General features: G+C 44.1%; 1 protein-coding gene across 2 annotated transcripts in view; it reads left to right on the plus strand.

The window, feature by feature from the left end:
- The window catches only part of LOC115481819 (synaptonemal complex protein 1-like), a 314,023-nt gene that overhangs the window by 66,099 nt on the left and 223,244 nt on the right, over positions 1-24,680 (plus strand). The window lies entirely within an intron of this gene.

A 24,680-nucleotide genomic window follows, 5' to 3' on the forward strand; every position in this document is an offset into this window, starting at 1 on the left:
CCAATGCTCTCAAAAAAGCCTCCGTTGAGAGAAACTGGCTGCAGCCATTCAATATAAGCAATGTCCCAGCTCAGATCCAAGTTTCACCACTTACGTGGCTTCTTCAGGGGATAAAGCAAATCGAGCACTCCAACACTCCAAGGTGGTGCCCAAGAATCTCAGACATCAATCCTCCTTTTAAGTTTTAAAAGGAGTCTTGGAGCCTCTGAGCTGGAAATGTATTATGCACTTTTGGATTAGTCACCTATGAGTTTCTGAGCACATCACAATCACAATAATTTTATTTCAGTGTTATGAAAGTTCTGGTTTTTAGTTAGATATGTTTTATCTAACTAAGGAGGAAAGGAGGAACAGGGGTGATATGATACAGACGTTCAAATATTTGAAAGGTATTAATCCGCAAACGAACCTTTTCCGGAGATGGGAAGGCGGTAGAACGAGAGGACATGAAATGAGATTGAAGGGGGGCAGACTCAGGAAAGATGTCAGGAAGTATTTTTTCACGGAGAGGGTGGTGGACGCTTGGAATGCCCTCCCGCGGGAGGTGGTGGAGATGAAAACGGTAACGGAGTTCAAACATGCGTGGGATATGCATAGAGGAATCCTGTGCAGAAGGAATGGATCCTCAGAAGCTTAGCTGAAATTGGGTGGCGGAGCAGTTAGGGGGAAGAGGGGGTGGTGGTTGGGAGGCGAGGATAGGGGAGGGCAGACTTATACGGTCTGTACCGGAGCCGGTGATGGGAGGCGGGACTGGTGGTTGGGAGGCGAGAAATACTGCTGGGCAGACTTATATGGTCTGTGCCCTGAAAAGGACAGGTACAAATTCAAGGTAAGGTATACATATGAGTTTGTCATGGGCAGACTGGATGGACCATGCAGGTCTTTATCTGCCGTCATCTACTATGTTACTATGTAATATGTACCAGAAATATTTTTGGATTTGGATACTGCCATAAATTATTTTTTTATTGATTTTTCCCTATCATCTTATTACTCTGCTTCCCTCTTCACTCTAAACTACATTTTACCCCTCTTTCTCACCTTCTAGTTATTTGCCCCAGCTATAGATCTCCCTAACTCACCCTGCCACTGTCCCCTCTGTCCTCATCTCATGTTCACCAGACATGTGGCTCCTTTGTCCTTGCCCAACTGCTGTCTCGCATTTCAGTTCTCTCCCCCACCCTCTCCCATTCTCAAGTTGTCTGTATCTCCAGCCATCCTCTGCAAGCTCCATCTCTGTTATATATCCTTACCCCTGGCTACAGCATTCACACCTATTATACCCAATAGGAAGGAATGGGCAACTTGGCAGGGGATATGGGAGAAAGGAGAGGGACTATAGCCAGAGATAAAGATGAATGACAGAAAAGGAGCTTGAGCTGGTGAGGGATGAAAGGCAGAAGAAAGTAGATGAGGGCTAGGGAGGAGTACAAAGGGATGAAGTGGGAGACTAAAAGTGAGTGAAAGATGGGGGAAACAGTGGGCTGCGTGAATGAATAAGAATGGGGGTTGGAAGTGAGAGAAAGAGGAAGATGGGCTGGGAAGGAGTTTGAGAGGATATAGAAAGGTGGCAGGTAGGCAGATGATTGTAAGGACTAGGAGAGATAATGGGGTGAGAAATAGAGGTAGGTGGTAAGGAGAAAAGGAAGGTATAAGACAACAAAAGATGTGACAAAATGGCAATGAAAAGAGATAAGGATGGAAGAGCTTGCAGGAATTGACTAGTGAGAGAGAAGACAACTTGGGTGTACTATAGCTGGGAAGTTGGGGGGGGGGGGAGAGAAGGGTATAGCTGGGAAGTGGAGGGGGGAGAGAAAATAGCCCATTCCCACACTGTCTCTTTCTATTGCATCTCACTTCTTCCCCAGTCCTCCAGATCTTTCATACCATGTCATGCCTTCTTCCTATCCCTCAGTTCAAATCCCTAGACTTCTCTCACACCACTACCTTGTCTTATAGGCCCCTATTTTTATACCGTATCATTACCTCCCCTTCCCTTCCCACTCACACACACATATTAACTACTTCTGTGTTCCATATTAGCTGCTGATATGCCTAGCATGCACCATCTCATCCTCTAGACTCACCCTCTAGTCCCACCAAACCCCAGCTCCCTCCACTCTCCAATCCCAAGTACCTTTTAGTTTCACCACCATCACCCCCACTACCCATGTCTCAATTGTTACTTATTCCAAACTCTCATCCTCCGAAGACAAGTAAACCGATAATTCTCACATATGGCTAACAGTCCACGTTGCCAAGTCTGGAGCTTGAAACAAGCTTTACAAAGCTTCAAGTGCAAGCTGCACTCCCACCACGCATGCGTGACTGCCTCCCCGTCCGCAGCGAGAGCACAGGAATGTAGTTCTATTTTTGCCACAGTGAGGAGAGGACGTCATTTCTGACTGCTCCTCACAGCTCAGTTCAGCTGTACTTCACAGTACTTATTTTGTTTTCCTTCTTGCTTTATTTTTTTTTATTTTTTTGCTCTGTTTTTTTTTGGGGGGGGGGGCTCGCCTTTTTTTCCCTTACCCTTATAGATTAGGGTTTGTTTGTTTTTTTGTTGTCCCTTTTAAAGTTTCTTTGTTTTATCCTGCACTCAGTAGGCTGTACATAGGCCTGATCTCTGGTCGGGTTTTTCCCTTATATTTTTTTCTGGTGCTTTGCCCCTTTTACAGCACCATCGAATCTTTTCATTTAGCCATGGCTGTTTTCCTTCGATGTCATCAAAGGTTCCCAGTGGCTTTAAGACCTGTAGCAGGTGCAATCGGACCAGCTTTGGCAAAGACACCCATTCTTAGTGTCTTCAGTAATTGAGGTTTGAACATACCCCTTCTAACTGTGTTCTTTGTATTCATATGAAGAAAAGAACCCAGTTAGCCAGATTGGCTCAGTGAGAGAAAATTCTTGGAGCCATGTCCGAAGCCTCGATGTCAGTGTTGGCATCGGCATTGGGAGTTGCACCAGTACATCGGTCCATATGACTGAGAGGCCCGTAGGCACAGGGAGTTACTGTGAATCGAGTTGGTCTCCACCTACGTTGACACTGGCTGCTGTGCAGGGCCCCTGGACCAATCAGCATCGGAGTCGACCCCGAGGCATTGTGAGGATTCAACGTACGAGCCCAGGGCTAAGATGTTCGGGATCCTGGATTATGTGTCTCCTCCTAAAGAGGCTGTGACATTCCCATCTTAGGGACGTTCAATTGAAGAACTAGGAGTCCCCTTTGTTGGTCCCTGTACTCCTTAAAATATGTACCAGATTCAGTCTTTCCCTGGATTTGATAGGCCTCAGTTGCCTCATCATTCCCTGGTGGTAGAATCTGCGCTCAGAAGTGCCAGGAGTTCTAGGAACTATGCTTTGGCGCCCCCTGGCACGGAAGCTAGAACCCTGGACCCTTTTGGGTGGAAGTCCTCTATGCTTATCTCCCCTATCCAATCACACCAGCTCTACCAAGCCTGTACTTGTGGTCCTTGGTGCTCAGTATGTCTGATTTGGCAGACTCTGTCCCACCAGAGCAGGTCGAATCACTTCACCAGCTGTTGTAAGTTCTTGGCCAGGATCTCTGCTGAAAGTATAGTGATACATAGACTCTCATGGCTGCATTTCTCTGACTTGGACGCGGTGGTCCAGCAGAGATCGGTGGTCCAGCAGAGATTGACAGACCCTACATGTCAGGGGGATCATTTCTTTGCAGAGGAGGTGGAGTAAGTCACTGACCTCATTAAGAAGCACACTGATACCATCAATACTTGCTCCCGCCAGACGCCTTTTGCAACTGCCTCCTCCTCCTCTTGGAGATTTTTGGGCAAGTCAAAGAGGGGTCCTTACTACTCACAGAGATGTACAGTGCTGTGTATGTCTAGTAGCGTTATAGAAATGATAAGTAGTAGCAGTACAGGTATGTAGGCATGTCACTTCTTCTTGTCAGCCTCAGCAGGCTCAGCCCCAGTGCGCTCATTCTCGTCAACAGTGTGCGCTTAAGGCCCAGGCAGCTCCCCAGTCAAAGCAAGGGGCAAGATTTTGACTGCCTCCAACAGAGTATAGCCGAAGTAACAGTGACCGTTATGGATGACTTGCTGTTTGGGGGGAGGCTGAAGATTTCTCCAAGAAAAATGGCCCCTTGTAACTTCCGATCGGTGAGGTCTTCAAATCGTCCGTCTCAGTTACACTCTACATTGGCGACAGAGACCACCAGATTTCCACCAAGATCACCTCACTTCAGCTCTCTGCCCTTTTAAAGGCCCATGCAGTCAAGCCCATTCCACCAGGGGAAGAAAGGAAGGGATTCTATTCCAGGTACTTTGTTGTGCAAAAGAAGGGAGGGGGGATGTATCCCATCCTAGACCTAAGGGACCTGAACAAATTTCTGCTCAAAGAAAAGTTCAGGATGGTTTTCCAGGGCATCCCATGGTTCAGGAAAATGATTGGCTATCCTCTCTAGACTTGAAGGATGCTTACACACACATCCCAAGACTTCCAGCTCACAGGAAGTATCTCCAGTTTTGGCCTCGCTTGTCTCCCAGGGTCTTCATCAAGTGTCTCAGCATCACTTCGCAGACTGGGAATCCATGTGTTCCCCTATCTGGATGATTGGTTGGTGAAGAGCACGTTGAGGGATGGTGCTCAGGAGTCCAAGCGGTACTATTTAACATGTTAGAAATTATTAAGAAAGGGATGGTAAATAAGATCGAGAATACTACAATGCCTCTCTATCGCTCCAAGGTGCGTTCAGTTCTGGTCGCTGTATCTCAAAAAAGATATAGTGGAATTAGAAAAGGTTCAAAGAAGAGCAACCAAAATGATAAAGGGGATGGAACTCCTCTCATATGAGGAAAGGCTAAAGAGGTTCGGGCTTTTCAGCTTTGAAAAGAGACAGCTGAGGGGACATATGATTGAGGCCTACAAAATCCTGAGTGAAGTAGAAAGAGTAGAAGTGAATCAATTTTTTACTCTTTCAGAAAGTACAAAGACTAAGGGACATTCATAGTAACATAGTAGATGACGGCAGAAAAAGACCTGCACGGTCCATCCAGTCTGCCCAAGTAGATAAATTCATATGTGCTACTTTTTTATTTGTACTGTCCTCTTCAGGGCACAGACCGTATAAGTCTGCCAAACCCTATCCCTGCCTCCAAACCACCAACCCCACCTCCCACCACCAGCTCTGGCACAGACCGTATAAGTCTGCCCAGCACTATCCCTGCCTCCCACCACCGGCTCTGGCACAGACCGTATAAGTCTGCCCAGCACTATCCCCGCCGCCCAACCACCAGCCCTGGCACCCATTCTAGGCTAAGCTCCTGAGGATCCCTTCCTTCTGCACAGGATTCCTTTATGTTTATCTCATGCATGTTTGAATTCCATTACTGTATTCATCTCCACCACCTCCCGCGGGAGGGCATTCCAAGCATCCACCACCCTCTCCGTGAAAAAATACTTCCTGACATTCTTCTTGAGTCTGCCCCCCTTCAATCTCATTTCATGCCCTCTCGTTCTACCGCCTTCCCATCTCCGGAAAAGGTTCGTTTGCGGATTAATACCTTTCAAATATTTGAACGTCTGTATCATATCACCCCTGTTCCTCCTTTCCTCCAGGGTATACATGTTCAGGTCTGCAAGTCTCTCCTCATACGTCTTGTAACGCAAATCCCATACCATCCTCGTAGCTTTTCTTTGCACCGCTTCAATTCTTTTTACATCCTTAGCAAAATACGGCCTCCAAAACTGAACACAATACTCCAGGTGGGGCCTCACCAACGACTTGTACAGGGGCATCAACACCTCTTTTCTTCTGCTGGTCACACCTCTCTATACAGCCTAGTAACCTTCTAGCTACGGCCACCGCCTTGTCACACTGTTTCATCGCCTTCAGATCCTCAGATACAGTGGTGGAAATAAGTATTTGATCCCTTGCTGATTTTGTAAGTTTGCCCACTGACAAAGACATGAGCAGCCCATAATTGAAGGGTAGGTTATTGGTAACAGTGAGAGATAGCACATCACAAATTAAATCCGGAAAATCACATTGTGGAAAGTATATGAATTTATTTGCATTCTGCAGAGGAAAATAAGTATTTGATCCCCCACCAACCAGTAAGAGATCTGGCCCCTACAGACCAGGTAGATGCTCCAAATCAACTCGTTACCTGCATGACAGACAGCTGTCGGCAATGGTCACCTGTATGAAAGACACCTGTCCACAGACTCAGTGAATCAGTCAGACTCTAACCTCTACAAAATGGCCAAGAGCAAGGAGCTGTCTAAGGATGTCAGGGACAAGATCATACACCTGCACAAGGCTGGAATGGGCTACAAAACCATCAGTAAGACGCTGGGCGAGAAGGAGACAACTGTTGGTACCATAGTAAGAAAATGGAAGAAGTACAAAATGACTGTCAATCGACAAAGATCTGGGGCTCCACGCAAAATCTCACCTCGTGGGGTATCCTTGATCATGAGGAAGGTTAGAAATCAGCCTACAACTACAAGGGGGGAACTTGTCAATGATCTCAAGGCAGCTGGGACCACTGTCACCACGAAAACCATTGGTAACACATTACGACATAACGGATTGCAATCCTGCAGTGCCCGCAAGGTCCCCCTGCTCCGGAAGGCACATGTGACGGCCCGTCTGAAGTTTGCCAGTGAACACCTGGATGATGCCGAGAGTGATTGGGAGAAGGTGCTGTGGTCAGATGAGACAAAAATTGAGCTCTTTGGCATGAACTCAACTCGCCGTGTTTGGAGGAAGAGAAATGCTGCCTATGACCCAAAGAACACCGTCCCCACTGTCAAGCATGGAGGTGGAAATGTTATGTTTTGGGGGTGTTTCTCTGCTAAGGGCACAGGACTACTTCACCGCATCAATGGGAGAATGGATGGGGCAATGTACCGTACAATTCTGAGTGACAACCTCCTTCCCTCCGCCAGGGCCTTAAAAATGGGTCGTGGCTGGGTCTTCCAGCACGACAATGACCCAAAACATACAGCCAAGGCAACAAAGGAGTGGCTCAGGAAGAAGCACATTAGGGTCATGGAGTGGCCTAGCCAGTCACCAGACCTTAATCCCATTGAAAACTTATGGAGGGAGCTGAAGCTGCGAGTTGCCAAGCGACAGCCCAGAACTCTTAATGATTTAGAGATGATCTGCAAAGAGGAGTGGACCAAAATTCCTCCTGACATGTGTGCAAACCTCATCATCAACTACAGAAGACGTCTGACCGCTGTGCTTGCCAACAAGGGTTTTGCCACCAAGTATTAGGTCTTGTTTGCCAGAGGGATTAAATACTTATTTCCCTCTGCAGAATGCAAATAAATTCATATACTTTCCACAATGTGATTTTCCGGATTTAATTTGTGATGTGCTATCTCTCACTGTTACTAATAACCTACCCTTCAATTATGGGCTGCTCATGTCTTTGTCAGTGGGCAAACTTACAAAATCAGCAAGGGATCAAATACTTATTTCCACCACTGTACTATCACCCCAAGATCCCTCTCCCCATCTGTACCTAGCAGACTCTCACCGCCTAACACATACGCCTCTCTTGGATTTCTACTCCCTAAGTGCATCATTTTGCATTTCTTCGCATTGAATTTTAATTGCCAAACCTTAGACCATTCTTCCAGCTTTTTCAGATCCTTTTTCATGTTTTGCACTCCCGGGGTGTCCACTGTGTTACAAATCTTAGTATCATCCGCAAATAGGCAAACTTTACCTTCTAACCCTTCGGCAATGTCACTCACAAATATATTGAACAGAATCGGCCCCAGCACCGATCCCTGAGGCAGTCCACTACTCACCTTTCCCTCTTCCGAGCGAACTCCATTCACCACCACCCTCTGGTGCCTGTCAGTCAACCAGTTCCTAATCCAGTTCACCACTTTGGGTCCTATCTTCAGCCCATCCAGTTTATTTAAGAGCCTCCTGTGGGGAACCGTGTCAAAAGCCTTGCTGAAATCTAAGTAGATTATGTCTATAGCACGTCCACAGTTCAATTTTCCGGTCACCCAATCAAAGAATTCAATGAGATTCATTTGGCACGATTTCCCTTTGGTAAAACCATGTTGTCTCGGATCTTGCAACTCATTTTCTTCCAGGAAATTCACTATCTTTTCCTTCAGCATCGCTTCCATTACTTTTCCAATAATCGAAGTGAGGCTTACCGGCCTGTAGTTTCCAGCTTCTTCCCTATCACCACTTTTGTGAAGAGGGACCACCTCTGCCATTCTCCAATCCCTCGGAACCTCTCCCATTTCTAAGGATTCAATGAAGTTACATGGAAATATTTTTAAAACAAATAGGAAGAAATATTTTTTCACTCAACAAATAGTTAAGCTCTGGATCTCTTTGCTGGAGGATGTAGTAATAGTAGTTAGCATATCTGGGTTTTAAAATGTTTTGGAAACGTTCATAGTCTGCTATTGAGACTGGACAATGTTCTGGGGAAGGGGGAGCCTATTCCGAAAGGATGGGCTCCACCTTAACCAGGGTGGGACCAGGCTGCTGGCATCAGCATTTAAAAAGGAGATAGAGCAGCTTTTAAACTAGAAACTGGGGGAAGGCCGACAGTCGTTCAAAAGCACATGGTTTGGAATAAGGTATCTTTCAAAGATATCACCAAAACAGGGAAGATAGGGTATGCCAATAATGAGGTTGCAAAAGAGACCATAGTAGATTAATGTGTCCTAAAATAAAAATCAGACAAAAGATTGCAAATTAATACTGTCAAGTATTGAGCATGATGTAAATAGGAACAACAAACGTAGCTTGTATGTCTAAATGCGAATGCCAGAAGCCTAAGAAATAAGATGGGAGAGTTAGAATATATTGCAGTAAATGAAAAATCAGATATAATAGGCATCTCTGAGACCTGGTGGAAGGAGGATAACCAGTGGGACACTGTGGGTGGATCGAATTGGTGGTGGGGTAGCATTGTATGTTAAGGAGGGCCTTGAATCAAATAGATTGAAAATTCTGCAGGAAACAAAACACATCTTGGAATTTCTATGGATTGAAATTCCATGTGTAAAGGGGAAAAGTGATAGGAGTGTACTACTGTCTGCCTGGTCAGGATGAACAGACGGATGTAGAAATGTTAAAGGAAATTAGGGACGCTAACATACAGGGCAACACAATAATAATAGGTGATTTCAATTACCCCAATATTGACTGGGTAAATGTAACATCAGGGCATGCTAGGAAGGTAAAATTCCTTCACGAAATCAAGGACTGCTTTATGTAGCAGCTGGTACAGGAGCCGACAAGAGAAGGAAAAATTCTAGAACTAGCCCTTAGTGAAGCGCATGATCTGGTGCGGGAGGTAATGGTGCTAGGGACTGCTTGATAACAGTGATCATAATATGATCAGATTTGATATTAGCTTTGGAGTAAGTATAGGCAGGAAATCCAATACATTAGCGTTTAACTTTCAAAAAGGAGACTGTGATAAAATGAGAAGATGGTGAAAAAAAAACAGAGGAGCGGCTGCAAGGGTCAAAAATTTACATCAGGCATGGTTGCTGTTCAAAAATACCATCCTGGAAGCCCAGGCCAAATATATTCCGCGTATTAAAAAAGGAGGACGGAAGACCAAACGACAGCCTGCATGGTTAAAAAGTGAGGTGAAGGAAGCTATTAGAGCTAAAAGAAAATCCTTCAGAAAATGGAAGAAGGAACTGACTGAAAATAATAAGAAACAGCATAAGGAATGTCAAGCCAAATGCAAAGTGCTGATAAGTAAAGCAAAGAGAGACTTTCAAAAAAAGATAGCGTTGGAGGCAAAAACACATAGTGAAAATTTATTTTGGTATATTAAAAGCAGGAAGCCAGCAAAAGAATTGGTTGAACCGCTAGATGACCGAGGGGTAAAGGGGGCAATCAGGGAAGACAAAGCCATAGCGGAGAGATTAAATGAATTCTTTGCCTCGGTCTTCACCGAAGAAGATTTGGGAGAGATACCAGTGCCAGAAATGGTATTCAAAGCTGACAAGTTGGAGAAATTAAATGAAATCTCTTAAATCTGGAGGATGTAATGGGGCAATTTGATAAATTGAAGAGTAGCAAATCTCCTGGACCAGATGGTATTCATCCCAGAGTACTGATAGAATTGAAAAATGAACTTGCGGAACTATTGTTAGTAATATGTAATTTATCTTTCAAATTGAGCATGGTACCGGAAGATTGGAGGGTGGCCAATGTAACACGGATTTTTAAAAAAAGATTCCAGAGGAGATCCGGGAAATTATAGACCGGTGAGGCTGACATGGATGCCAGAACAAAATTACAGAGCATATTCAAAAGCATGGATTAATGAGACAAAGCCAACATGGATTTAGTGACGGGAAATCTTGCCTCACCAATCTACTACATTTCTTTGAAGGGGTCAACAAACCTAACATAACATAGTAGATGACGGCAGAAAAAGACCTGCACGGTCCATCCAGTCTGCCCAACAAGATAACTCATATTTGCTACTTTTTGTGTATACCCTACTTTGATTTGTACCTGTGCTCTTCAGGGCACAGATCGTATAAGTCTGCCCAGCACTATCCCCGCCTCCCAACCACCAGCCCCGCCTCCCAACCACCGGCTCTGGCACAGACCGTATAAGTCTCCCCAGCACTATCCTCGCCTCCCAACCACCAGCCCCACCTCCCAACCACCGGCTCTGGCACAGACCGTACAAGTCTGCCCAGCACTATCCCCGCCTCCCAACCACCAGCCCCGCCTCCCGATCTTGACTAAGCTCCTGAGGATCCATTCCTTCTGCACAGGATTCCTTTATGCTTATCCCATGCATGTTTGAATTCCGTTACCGTTTTCATTTCCACCACCTCCCGCGGGAGGGCATTCCAAGCATCCACTACTCTCTCCATGAAAAAATACTTCCTGACATTTTTCTTGAGTCTGCCCCCCTTCAATCTCATTTCATGTCCTCTAGTTCTACCATCTTCCCATCTCCGGAAAAGGTTCGTTTGCGGATTAATACCTTTCAAATATTTGAACGTCTGTATCATATCACCCCTGTTTCTCCTTTCCTCCAGAGTATACATGTTTAGTTCAGCAAGTCTCTCCTCATACGTCTTGTAATGCAAATCCCATACCATTCTCGTAGCTTTTCTTTGCACCGCTTCAATTCTTTTTACATCCTTAACAAGATATGGCCTCCAAAACTGAACACAATACTCCAGGTGGGGCCTCACCAATGACTTATACAGGGGCATCAACACCCCCTTTCTTCTGTTGGTCACACCTCTCTCTATGCAGCCTAACAACCTTCTAGCTACGGCCACCGCCTTGTCACACTGTTTCGTCGCCTTCAAATCCTCAGATACTATCACCCCAAGATCCCTCTCTCTGCCCATACCTATCAGACTCTCCCCGCCTAACACATACGTCTCCCGTGGATTTTTTATTCCCTAAGTGCATCACTTTGCATTTCTTCGCATTGAATTTTAATTGCCAAACCTTAGACCATTCTTCTAGCTTCCTCAGATCCTTTTTCATGTTTTCCACTCCCTCTCGGGTGTCCACTCTGTTACAGATCTTAGTATCATCCGCAAGTAGGCAAACTTTACCTTCTAACCCTTAGGCAATGTCACTCACAAATATATTGAACAGAATCGGCCCCAGCACCGATCTCTGAGGGACTCCACTACTCACCTTTCCCTCCTCCGAGCGAATTCCATTCACCACCACCCTCTGGCATCTGTCCATCAACCAGTTCCTAATCCAGTTCACCACTTCAGGTCCTATCTTCAGCCCATCCAGTTTATTTAAGAGCCTCCTGTGGGGAACCGTGTCAAAAGCTTTGCTGAAATCTAAGTAGATTACGTCCATAGCTCGTCCCTGATTCAATTCTCCTGTCACCCAATCAAAGAACTCAATGAGATTCATTTGGCACGATTTCCCTTTGGTAAAACCATGTTGTCTCGGATCTTGCAACTTATTGTCTTCCAGGAAATTCACTATCCTTTCCTTCAGCATCGCTTCCATTACTTTTCCAATAACCGAAGTGAGGCTTACCGGCCTGTAGTTTCCAGCTTCTTCCCTATCACCACTTTTGTGAAGAGGGACCACCTCTGCCGTTCTCCAATCCCTCGGAACCTTTCCCGTCTGCAAGGATATATTAAACAAATCTTTAAGAGGACCCGCCAAAACCTCTCTGAGCTCTCTCAGCGCTGCGTATGCTTTGTAGCGCTATAGAAATGCTAAATAGTAGTAGTAGTAGTAGTAGTATCCCGGGGTGGATCCCGTCCGGTCCCATGGCTTTGTCCACCTTTAGCTTTTCAAGTTGTTGATACACACTTTCTTCCGTGAACGGTGCTCTATCCACTTCATTCTCATTTGTACTATTTCCAGTCCATCGTGGTCCTTCTCCAGGATTTTCTTCTGTGAAAACAGAACAAAAGTAAAAAAAAAAAAAAAATTTAGCAAATTTGCTTTTTCTTCATCATTTTCCACATAGCGGTTCACAGTATCTTTTAGTCTCACAATTCCCTTTTTAGTCATTCTCCTTTCACTAATATACCTGAAGAAATTTTTGTCACCCCTCCTTACATTTCTAGCCATTTGTTCTTCCGCTTGCGCTTTTGCCAGTCGTACCTCTCTCTTGGCTTCTTTCAGTTTCATCCGGTATTCCTCCATATGTTCCTTTTCTTGAGTTTTTCTGTATTTCTGGAACGCCAACTCTTTAGCCTTTATTTTCTCAACCACTTGCTTGGAGAACCATATTGGTTTCCTTTTTCTCTTGCTTTTATTTACTTTCCTTACATAAAGGTTCGTGGCCCTATTTATAGCTTATTTCAGCCTGGACCTTCCACTTCTTGTACTTCCTCCCAGCCCATCATCTCCTTCCTCAGGTATTCCCCCATTTTACTAAAGTCAGCGTGCTTGAAATCCAGGACTTTGAGTTTTGAGTGGCCGCTCTCCACTTTAGCTGTTATATCAAACCAAACCGTTTGATGGTCACTGCTGCCCAGGTGGGCACCCACTCGGATATTTGACACGCTATCCCCATTTGTGAGCACCAGATCCAGCATCGCTCCCTCCCTCGTGGGTTCCATCACCATTTGTCTGAGCAAAACACTGTGAATAAAGGTGAGCCGGTTGATATTGTGTATCTGGATTTTCAAAAGTCATTTGTAAAAGTACCTCATGAAAGACTCCAGAGGAAATTGAAGAGTCATGGGATAGGTGGTAGTGTCCTATTGTGGATTAAAAACTGGTTAAAAGACAGATCCAGATCCAAGATGGCGACTTGTTGAACAGCCTAAACGGACGCACTCCTGACCTGCTCGTGAGCTAACCTGGTGGTGAACCTTACCCGATTGTAAATGGGTAAGAGGAGAGGCAAAGTCCGAGAGGCTCCCCATGTATCGGGCGGGATGCCCCAGTCACGCCAGACGACGCTGGAGCAGTTCTGTGTTGGGTCCGGTCCCATGTCGGCATCGACTCCTTCTCCCCGTACTGGCGCTTCGGCGCTAGACAACAGCGTAGACGGGGCTTCCTTGAGCCCCGTCGAGCGTGCAGCACCCCCGCAACCCGGAAGTGAAGCGTTCGAAGCAAGTCCTGGAGCCAGGGCCACAGAAAAAGAGCCGGGCGAACAGGGAGGGAGCCTGCACGAACCGACAACTGGAGCCCAAGCTCGTCCAAGATTAACAGCTGCTCAGATGTTAGAAAAAACAGTGAGTACCTTGGAGCAAGCTTCTAAGGCCCCTCTTCCGGATTTTTTGGTTGGGAATATTAAAAAACCTGCTGTAGTGACATTAGAGTCACTGTGGGACTTAACTTCGACTACTCAATCAGCTTTAGAAAATTTAATTCGGAAAAATATGGAGACCATAAAAGTCCTTTCAGAGACAGCATTAATTCAGATACAAACTAATATAACCCAAGCTTCTGAGGTTAAAAAATTGACAGAGAAAACTGAAAAATTTGAACTTTTGGGCCAATCCTTGATTAAAGACAAGAACTTTACCTCACGACGCCTGGAGTATTTGGAGAATCAATCCAAAAGATTGACTTTGCGTTTTATAAATTTTCCTCGGTCTCCTTTGGTGGTACCAATTCAAATGGTTAGAAAATACTTTATGGAGACTCTGGGAATGCCGGAGACTTCGTTGCCACCTATAACACGTGCCTATTATATTCAAACTGGTGGGAAACCACCAGAAAATTTACAACAAGATGCAATGAATCTTACGGCATTCCTAGAGTCCTCTTTAGAGGTTATTACTCAACGAACCACATTATTGGTAACTTTTGCGATGGAAATGGATAGGGACGCAGTCCTTAAGCTTTCTTTGAGGCATTTAGACTCCATGTTTTTGGGTTCAAAGATTAGAGTTTTCCCTGATTTAGCTAGAGATACTCAACAGAGACGTAAGATTTTTTTATCTTTACGTCCTAGAGTTAATGCTATAGGCGCAGATTTTCTTTTACGATTCCCATGTGTATGTAGGATAAAACTTCAGTCTAAGCAATATCAATTTTTTGACCCAAAACAGTTGGAGGATTTTTTGATAAGCAGAGAAGAGGTAAATGTACAAGTTTAGTCACATATGCAACACTGTATGGTAGAGTTGAGCCACCCGATTGGGAAATAAGCTGTTCTTTTGGATTTAACATGTTTTGGTATTATATTGTATTTCCTAACGTCTTGGATCGATTACCTAAATTGTGGGCGTTAGTATGAATATTATTTTCGCAATGTTAATTTGCAGACTCTATTTGTTTCTTTGTAATTTTCATACCTGTGTATTATCACTCATAAGTAAATACTATGAATGTTAAAATTGATAAATAAAGAATTTAAAAAAAAAAAAAAAAAAAAAAAAACTGGTTAAAAGATAGAAAACAGAGAGTAGGGTTAAATGGGCAGTATTCTCAATGGAGAAGGGTAGTTAGTGGGGTTCCCCAGGGGTCTTGTGCTTGAACTGCTGCTTTTTAACATATTTATAAATGACCTAGAGTTGGGAGTAACTAGTGAGGTAATTAAATTTGCTGATGACACAAAGTTATTCAAAGTCGTTAAATCATGGGAGGATTGTGAAAAATTACAAGAGGACCTTACGAGACTGAGAGACTGGGCATCTAAATGGCAGATGATGTTTAATGTGAGCAACTGCAAAGTGATGCATGTGGGAAAGAGGAACCCGAATTATAGCTACATAATGCAAGGTTCCACGTTGAGTCACCGACCTAGAAAGGGATCTAGGTGTCGTTGTTGATACTTTGAAACCTTCTGCTCAGTGTGCTGTGGTGGCTAAGAAAGCAAATAGAATGTTAGGTATTATTAGGAAAGGAATGGAATACAAAAATGAGGATGTTATAATGCCTTTGTATCACGCCATGGTGCGACCACACCTCGAATATTGTGTTCAATTCTGGTCACCGCATCTCTAAAAAGATATAGTGGAATTAGAAAAGGTGCAGAGAAGGGCGACAAAAATAATACAGAGGATGGAACGACTTCCCTATGCGGAAAGGCTAAAGCGGCTAGGGCTTTTCAGCTTGGAGAAAAGACGGCTGAGGGGAGATATGATAGAGGTCTATAAAATAATGAGTGAAATGGAACGGGTAGACGTGAAGCGTCTGTTTACTCTTTCAAAAATACTGGGACTATGGGGCACTCAATGAAGCTACAAAGTAGTAAATTTAAAACGAATCGGAGAAAATGTTTCTTCGCTCAACGTGTAATTGAACTCTGGAATTCATTACTGGAGAATGTGGTAAAGGTGGTTAGCTTAGTGGGGTTTAAAAAAGATTTGGACGGCTTCCTAAAGAAATAGTCTATAGACCATTATTAAAATGGACGTGAAGAAAATCCACTGCTTATTTCTGGGATACTGTCAAAATCTGAATGGCTCTCTACTTTTAACGTATAACTAAACACAACAAAGTCCAAATAGTAGACATATAATCACTTAATTGCTTAGCAGGTATGTTTAAAGGAAGTCTCATACAGTCACTTAAGGCAGCAAGCTTACGTACGCTGATATGCCTAATTTGAGTGACAACTCTAATCATAGACAACCCCCTCCATCCTATATCTTTTTTGTCTTTCCATCTGCTAATCTAGTAATAACTGGAAAACTTTTCTAGTGCAGCTAAGTGATACAAGTGAATTCAGAGGAAGTTTTCTATTTCTTATACATTTTTTTCATTCAATATATGTCCGTATATATCCAACTTATCTGTGTGTATATTTGTGGAGCGATCACAGGAGTTCTTGCTATCCCGTGAGCGATAAGCACCCTAAAGAGATGAAACCGACTGTCCCTTAACAAAGCGTTAGAGCGAAACAGGCATCCAACCACACTCCGTCTTGTGTTGTATACATATAAATATATATGTACACATTTTTTGAACGAATAATAATTATTATTATCATTTATAGAACATTATCCATGTCTGATGTATATTGTGATTACACCATATAACCTACTATACACTTATGAGGTTAGTATATATAGAAAAATAAATTGAATTATTTAACTATTTAATCTTTTTAAACTAATGGTATATATGTATGTTTTAAATGTATTCTATATGTCACAGTATGCAGATAGTTATCCATAAATGCAAATTGATTTATGTGATTTTTATTTGTTTTTATCCTTTTATTTGGTGTACGACATGATTATTCATGATATAACACAGATTCATGTACATGAAGAAAATGTTTTATCCCATTCAGTGTTGATGAGAGTATTTAAATTATTTCATTGTTAATATTTATTATTTATACACAACACCTTTTGATATTTCCATGTAATTTTGATGCTATTTATTCCTTGGTTTGTAGACTTTATATTGATACATAATATTTATGTATATATGTGTGGTGTTAGAGCACACATTTTTGGGTTTATTCATGTACACATACATAAGATCATATATGCTATGTCTTGATAAATATGTATTGTTAATTTATTGGTTTATATATTAATTTATATATATATATTTTTTTTAATCTTAGTTTTTGTTACATTTGTACCCCGCACTTTCCCACTCATAGCAGGCTCAATGCGGCTTACATATTATATACAGGTACTTATTTGTACCTGGGGCAATGGAGGGTTAAGTGACTTGCCCAGAGTCACAAGGAGCTGTGCCTGAAGTGGGAATTGAACTCAGTTCCTCAGGACCAGAGTCCACCACCCTAACCACTAGGCCACTCCTCCATACTTATGTAGTTATGGGGTCATATTTTTGGTGGCTGTTACTTCAGCTTGCAGAGTAAAGTTCCTGCCTAAGGTTGTGTCAGAGTTCCATGCAAACTAGTTGATTGTCTTGCCAACATTCTTTCCTAGACATCATGCCCATCCTTGCGAGATCGTACTGCATACCTTGGACTGCGAGCATTGACCTTTTACTTGGCACGGAGTAGGCCCCACAGACAGTCCTTCCAGCTTTTTGTTTATTTTTACCCAAACAGGATGGGAGTCCCCATCTTGAAATGCACCAGTTCCAGTTGGCTAACACATTACATTTCCTTCACTTATGCCCAGGCTGGGTTGACCCTTGATGGTCATGTCAAGGCTCATAATATCAGAGCCATGACTGTGTTGGTAGCCCACTTGAAGTCAGCCTGTATTGAAGACATTTGCTAGCCTGCTACATGGTCTTTGGTCCACGCATTCACATTTCACTACTGCCTTGAGCAGGATACCCAACTGACATTCGGATTGGACAGACAGTTCTTCAGAATTTGTATGGGGTCTAGAATCCAACTGCACCCTTCTAGGCCGGTGGGGTCTAGAATCCAACTTCACCCTTCTAGGCCCATTTTGTTCTGTTCCAGGCTGCAATCTCACACAGTTTGTATATAGTTTTCAGGGTAATCTGTGTTCTGATCTCTCTATTGCAAGGTTCTATTGACCGATGGTTGTTGTTTTCGGTGAGCCTGATAACTTGGGATTCCCATATGTGAGAATTATTGGCCTGCTTGTCCTTGGAGAAATTGAAGATACTTAACTGTAGAAGGTATTCTCTAAGGACAGCAGGCCATATATTCTCATATACCCTCTCATCTCCCCTTGGAGTTGTCACCTTTTTGTAGTATGCTATTGCGGGTCCTGCGCTCTCACAGCTGGCAGGAAGACACTCACTCATTCCTGTTGGGGGCATGGCACATTCTTGAAGCTTTTTTTTTTATTTTAGTTTAATTTTTAGAAAACCAAAATGCAGGAGTTTGTACAAAATAGCCAGTAGGAAACAGCAAACAAAGAGGTACCACAGCAACAAGAGAACCACATGGTAATTGAAAATAAAGGAATGACCCGTGTCCCAGGCAACAAATGTATAAACAGTAGAACTTTTGAACATTTTCAAGTTTTGTAAAAGGAACCCCACTCCCACCCTTCCACCCAACCCCAGCTCCAACATCAGAAAGTCCAGGAAAAGAGGAATACACATTAAACTACAGGTCCTACAATCAGGCTGAACAATTTCTCAGAAAAGGTTCACAAGTGTCTTCCCACTTATGTAAAGGATGAATGTGGGCAGCTAAAAGATGCTCTATGTCGCAAATATACCAAAGCTTATTAAGAAGTTTCACCAAGGGTGGAACAGTCTACTGCTTCCAATGTGTAGCCAAGGGGACCCTGGCAGTATGCGTAGTGTGACGCACCAAAAGAGCTTGAGGTTGCTTAAGTGCAGGAGCTTTTTTAGGAAACAAAACACAAGGGACCACGGAATTAGGCAAGCCAGCCATTGCTGAAGTCTATGTTGAACCGCCTTGCAACATGCCCAGGCCTTCACGCAAATCCACCAAATATATCCCATAGTGCCAGCTTCCCCACAACCCTGCCAACATAAAGCGGAAGTACCAGGAGAAATGTGTTGAAGGCGGGCAGACGTGAGATACCATCTGTACATAATTTTAACGGCATTTTCTTTAAATGGCACTGAAATGGAGACCTTCAATGCTTTTTCCAAGGAATTCCACTCATCATTAAGCTGTGCCGGCAGTAAGCAGGTCCATGGCAGCGTCGGACAGGAAAGAGTTGGGTTCTTTCCTGCCCCAAAGACTCGAAGAGGCCACTAGACCACCAGGATATGGGATACAAATGCAATAAATAAATAAAAAAAAAATAAGGATGTGATAAGGTATGGGAGGGGATGTGGATGAAATTGTGTAGGTGTGTGGTGAGCTGTAAAAAAAAGGTGGATGGAGGGAGACTGGAAAAAAGATTGGGGAAGGGATATATATGGGGGGAGGGACAAGGAGGAAATAGAGCATATGGAGAAGGGGATGGGGAGAAGAGGAGATGGGGATATGCTGCTCATGAATTGGAGAGAAGGGAAAGGAAAGGGGGACATTCTCATGGATGTTTGCTGTTTTTGGAAATGTACATCTTTTTATTTTATAGCAGAGTATGGAAGAAAATGCATTTCTGTTAACTTTACCAGTATTTTTACGGCTTATAGAATGTGGCTTTCTTGGGGGGGGGGCAGGTCTGGGGGGGGGGGCAGGTCAAGGTGACTGCAGTGCGGGGGTGTGATGGTGGTGAGGGGGGACTGGATGGGAGCAGGGTAGGAGCATGGTGGAGGGTGTGGCTGCATTTTATTTTGTCATGGCAAATATGGTAACCCTACCCAAAACCAACTCCCCCCACCCACACACACACACACATACACACTCACTCCAAATCAAAACAAACGACCATGATAAGTTCCCATTTACCTGCCACAAAACCCATATCCACAACCAGGCTCAACAGACACACAATCACCAGTCTGTAGAAAACCACAGCCAACCAAAAAAGCAAACATCCACTGAGAAATCCCCACCCAGCAGAAAACAGTAGATAAATCCACACAAATATCAAAACCAAAAAATGGAACAGTCATACAGGAGCCTCTGCAGCAGCCACATCAGCTGCCTTCCTGGATTTTGCGGGCACCTTTTGCCACCTCTGGAGCTTGGTCCAAGTGGCAGGTGTTACCATACTAAGAAATGAGACAGTAACAAACAGTCCAGCTGATGAAAGCTGATGAAAGCTCCTTTTGAACCACTGAATACCTGCCATCTGAAGTACTTGACCTGGAACGTCATTTTCTTGGTGGCTGTTACTTCAGCTCGTAGGGTCAGTGAGCTTCAGGCCTTGGTAGTATATGCACCTTATATCAAACTTCATCACAACAGAGTAGTCCTCCGCACGCACCCTAAGTTCCTGCCGAAGGTGATGTCAGAGTTCCATCTGAACCAGTCAGTTGTCTTTCCAACATTCTTTCCCCATCCTCATACCCGCCCTGGCAAAAGCAGTTTGCATACCTTGGACTGCAAGAGAGCATTGGCCTTTTACGTGGAGCAGACAAAGCCCTTCAGACAGTTCGCCCAGTTATTTGTTTCTTTCGATCCCAACAGGAGGGGAGTCGCCATCGGAAAACGCACAATCACAAATTGGCTAGCAGATTGCATTTCCTTCACTTATGCCCTGACTCTGGAGGGCCATGTCACGGCTCATAATGTTAGAGCCATGGCTGCATCAGTGGTTCACTTAAAGTCAGCCTCCATTGAAGAGATATACAAGGCTGCAACGTGGTCATCAATCCACACATTCACATCTCATTACTGCCTTCAGCAGGATACCCAATGTGACAGTCGGTTTGGGCAGTCAGTGCTGCAGAATCTGTTTGGGGTTTAGAATCCAACTCCACCCCCCTAGACCCATTTTTGTTGTGTTCCAGGCTGCACTCTCAGTTAGTTGTTTATGGTTTCAGGTCAATCTAAGTTATGTCCTCGAAGTTGCGATGCCCAATTGACCAATGTTCATTGTTTTGAGTGAGCCTGTTTGCTAGGGATACCCCACATGTGAGAACAAGCAGCCTGCTTGTCCTCGGAGAAAGTGAAGATTCTTACCTGTAGCAGGTATTCTCCGAGGACAGCAGGCTGATTGTTCTCACAATCCTGCCCACCTCCCCTTTGGAGTTGTTCTTTGCTTCTTTTTATGCTTTTTGATTTAACTGAGGAAACGCACTCACGCGACAGGCGGGAAATTGGTCCGCGCATGCACGTGCGCCAGAAGACTCTGGCAAACCTTTTTTTATATTTTGCTTGCAAAATGCCGATTACTGGGCCGATGCGGACGTCGACCCACATGTGAGAACAATCAACCTGCTGTCCTCGGAGAATACCTGCTACAGGTAAGAATCTTCGCTTTACCCTCTCTAGTTGCTGTATCCTGACTTACTCCTATATCTAAATCATTTGACACTAATTTGAGAATAGTTGATAACTATAGACTGGTAGTGAGCATCCCCTGGTTTGCAAAATTGATGGAGTTTATAGTTACCAACAATTACAAAATGTTATATTTTCCAGTGACTTGCTACACCCTTCTCAACATGACTCTCATCCTTTACATAGCACAAAATCTCTATTATTGCTTATGACTACAGAGATTAGAAACATTTTGAGTAGAGGTGAGCAGGCGATGCTCCTGTAGTTCGACATATTAGGGAAAGGGAAATGGGACTTGATATACCGCCTTTCTGAGGTTTTTGCAACTACATTCAAAGCGGTTTACATATATTCAGGTACTTATTTTGTACCAGAGGCAATGGACGGTTAAGTGACTTGCCCAGAGTCACAAGGAGCTGCAGTGGGAATTGAACTCAGTTCCCCAGGATCAAAGTCCACTGCCCTAACCACTAGGCTAGTCCTCCACTCCACTCCATTAGTAGCCTTTCATGCCATAGATCACTCATTGATGCTTTATAGGTTGAGTGAGTTGGGCATTACAGGCAGAGTGCTCAAATCCTAATCCTTCCGTTCATTCCTACTCTTCCCGAATATCTCTTGTAGGTTTTTTACTGCATTGGTGTCTGTCTCTGTGGTCCGTTGTAAGCCACATTGAGCCTGACACTGTAAATGTAGCCCTGTCCCGCACATGTAGGCAGTGTGAGAGGCCACAGGGTGTGGTGCTGTGAGGTAGGAGGAAAGCTGCCAGCCCTGTTTGGTATAGGGTCCTCCTGGGTTCTGTGAAGAGGATAGGGGCATTAAGTAGTGGTTTCCTTTGAAGAGACTGTTTGTGAAACGGTTGAATTATTGGGATGTATAGAACAGCAGGCTGAACTTTGACTGAGCCCTTCTGAGGGAGAGGGGAAGGTAGTGCAAAGGAAGGGGGCCTGAACTGTTAAGGAACTGAATGTTGGCTGGAGTTTGGAACTCGGCCTGAACCCTGTTTGTGAACTGCATTTCAATTTTGAGAGTGGAACTGAATTGAGAATAAAGCACTTTGGTCTTAAGTCCATATGGCAGTCTGGTTCTTTGCTGGAAACCTGGGAGTCTAACAGGGCTGCCAGCCCCAATCCAGAGCAGAGGAAGCAGACCTCTTTACAATATGTTATAAGATTGCATGTTTTGTTTTTAAATGCCTTGCTGGCCAAAATGCGGTTTGAATAACATCATTGTCTTTTACTAAGATCTAGCAAGTCCTTTCGATTGGCTCAAGTCTTCATTATGTCAGTTCCAAGCTGCAGAGGGGTTCCATTAAAAAATTATTTGGATTCTTCTTTCAAATATTTAGCCACTAAGGTTTGGAACGGGCTGCCAAATTTTGTAAGATTGACTTTGTCTTATTTCATATTTAGGAAACGCCTGAAAGCTCATATGTTTTCTGCTGTTGGTATTGACTATTTAAGTATGATTTTTTTTTGTCTACTAATTTAGGTCTGATTTCTGTCTGCTATGTTGTTCTGCTTTTTTATGTAATGTAATTCCACCTGATCAGATTGCTTCTTTTCCTTGATTGAAATCCACAGTGAATCCAAATGGAGATATTGCGGAATATAAGTCACCCATAGTATAGCATATCGTGTTCTCTGAAGACAGCAGGACACATTCTGATATACCTACCCTCCTCCTCTAGGAGCTGTATTCTCTAAACTATTGTACTAGACTGCCTTGGACCCGCGTGGTCTGTATATGCGGGAAGGTGAGCGCATGCGTGGTCAGGAATCCAGAAGCTTCTAGATTTAGAATCTGGGGAGCACATCTGCGCTGGACTCCACTGGATGATGTCACACACGTGTGAATATGTGTCCTGCTGCTACAGGTGAGTAACTTTATTTGTATTGTGTAGCCTTATTTTGGCAATTTCTTTATCCCTTTTTTAAAAATTGTAATAAACATTTAAAATTAAAAATAATTCAGGGGTCAAGGATTATCTTTAAATCTTGGGGTCAATGGCAGCCACCCTGGACCTAGTTCTGTGGGCCAGAGCATGCGTGCATTAATGCAGAGAGCGCTGTTATTCCAGTGGCTGCCTCATTTTCAGGAGTTGGAGGTTTGTCTTCCCCTTGGGGAGGAAAGGAAATGGTGGCTTTGAGTGTTGAACCTAAGGTGAGGAATGAGTCTGGAGATGCCAGACTGAATTGTGGTGATGATAGATGCCAACCTCAGCGATTGGGGAACTCATTGTTTAGGTGAAGTGACCCAAGGTCTTTGGTCAGTGACAGAAGCCTTTTGGTTGATTAATGGGCTGATGTCTTAATCAGTGGCTCTCAGTCTACATTTTCTGGCAGGCATGGGCGTAGTTTGACTGTTTAATTTGGGGGGGGGGGGCAAAAGATGGGGTGGAGCATATTAGCATATTCATTTGCATATGTATATATTCAAATGAATATGCTAATATGGAGGAAGGAAGGGAAAAAACCTGTCCCCTCCATCAATCCCTGTTGTCCAACAATTCTCCTCTCTCCCCTACCCATCCTGTTTCTTTTTTTCCATCCCATTCTATCCAGCGTCTCCCTCCCCCTTCGCAGCATCTACCAAGAACGACAATGCAGCAGCTCATGGGTTTGCTTCCTGTGTTTTGAGTGAATGGCGACGGCTGTGCGGGGGAGTGGAAATCAAGATTAACCAAATGGCTTCCTTATTTACAGTGGACTAGATAGGCTGGCTCGCTCCACTCCCGAAGTTGCAGCGGCGAACGGGCGGGCGTAAAAGCAGCAGCAAGCAGCCAGGCTCCACTCCGTCCTTCGCTTCCTGCCCTCTCTGCGTCCCGCCTTCCTCTGATGTAATTTCCTTTCAGGCAGGCGGGATGCTGAGAGAGGGCAGGAAGCGAAGGACGGAGTCGAGCCTGGCTGCTTACTGCTGCCTTTATGCCCGCCCGTTCGCCGCTGCGGGCAAGAAGATTAAGTCATCGTTTGGGGGGGCATTGCCCCCCTCGCCTCCCAGTTTACGCCCATATTGGCAGGAAAGCATATGCCCATGCTTCCAGACTGATCTGGAGGGACTGAAGGAAAAAGAATTAGCAAGCAATATGATAGGATTTCTCCTTATGTGCCCCGCCCATGCTTTAGCCAAATTCTGCCCATGCGAATGCTCATCTACAAAGTATGTGCCATCACATCTGGGCATGTAATTAGAGAATTCCACTTAGCTGGAAACTGCTAATTCACATATGTGTTCACATATGCATGTAAATGATTAGAATACTAGTATTTACATGCATTCCTGCTACCTACATCTAGGCACTCCCTTAGGGGGTCTTTTACTAAAGATTAGCTCGAGTTATCTGCAGCAGAACTCAAAGGAACAAAATGGGCCCTACTGCAGATAACTCGAGCTAATCTTTAGTAAAAAAAAACAACAACCTTAAAGCATTAACATAGTAACATAGTAGATGACGGCAGAAAAAGACCTGCACGGTCCATCCAG

This window comes from Microcaecilia unicolor, chromosome 12 (assembly GCF_901765095.1).
Source record: "Microcaecilia unicolor chromosome 12, aMicUni1.1, whole genome shotgun sequence".
NCBI classification, from domain to species: domain Eukaryota; kingdom Metazoa; phylum Chordata; class Amphibia; order Gymnophiona; family Siphonopidae; genus Microcaecilia; species Microcaecilia unicolor.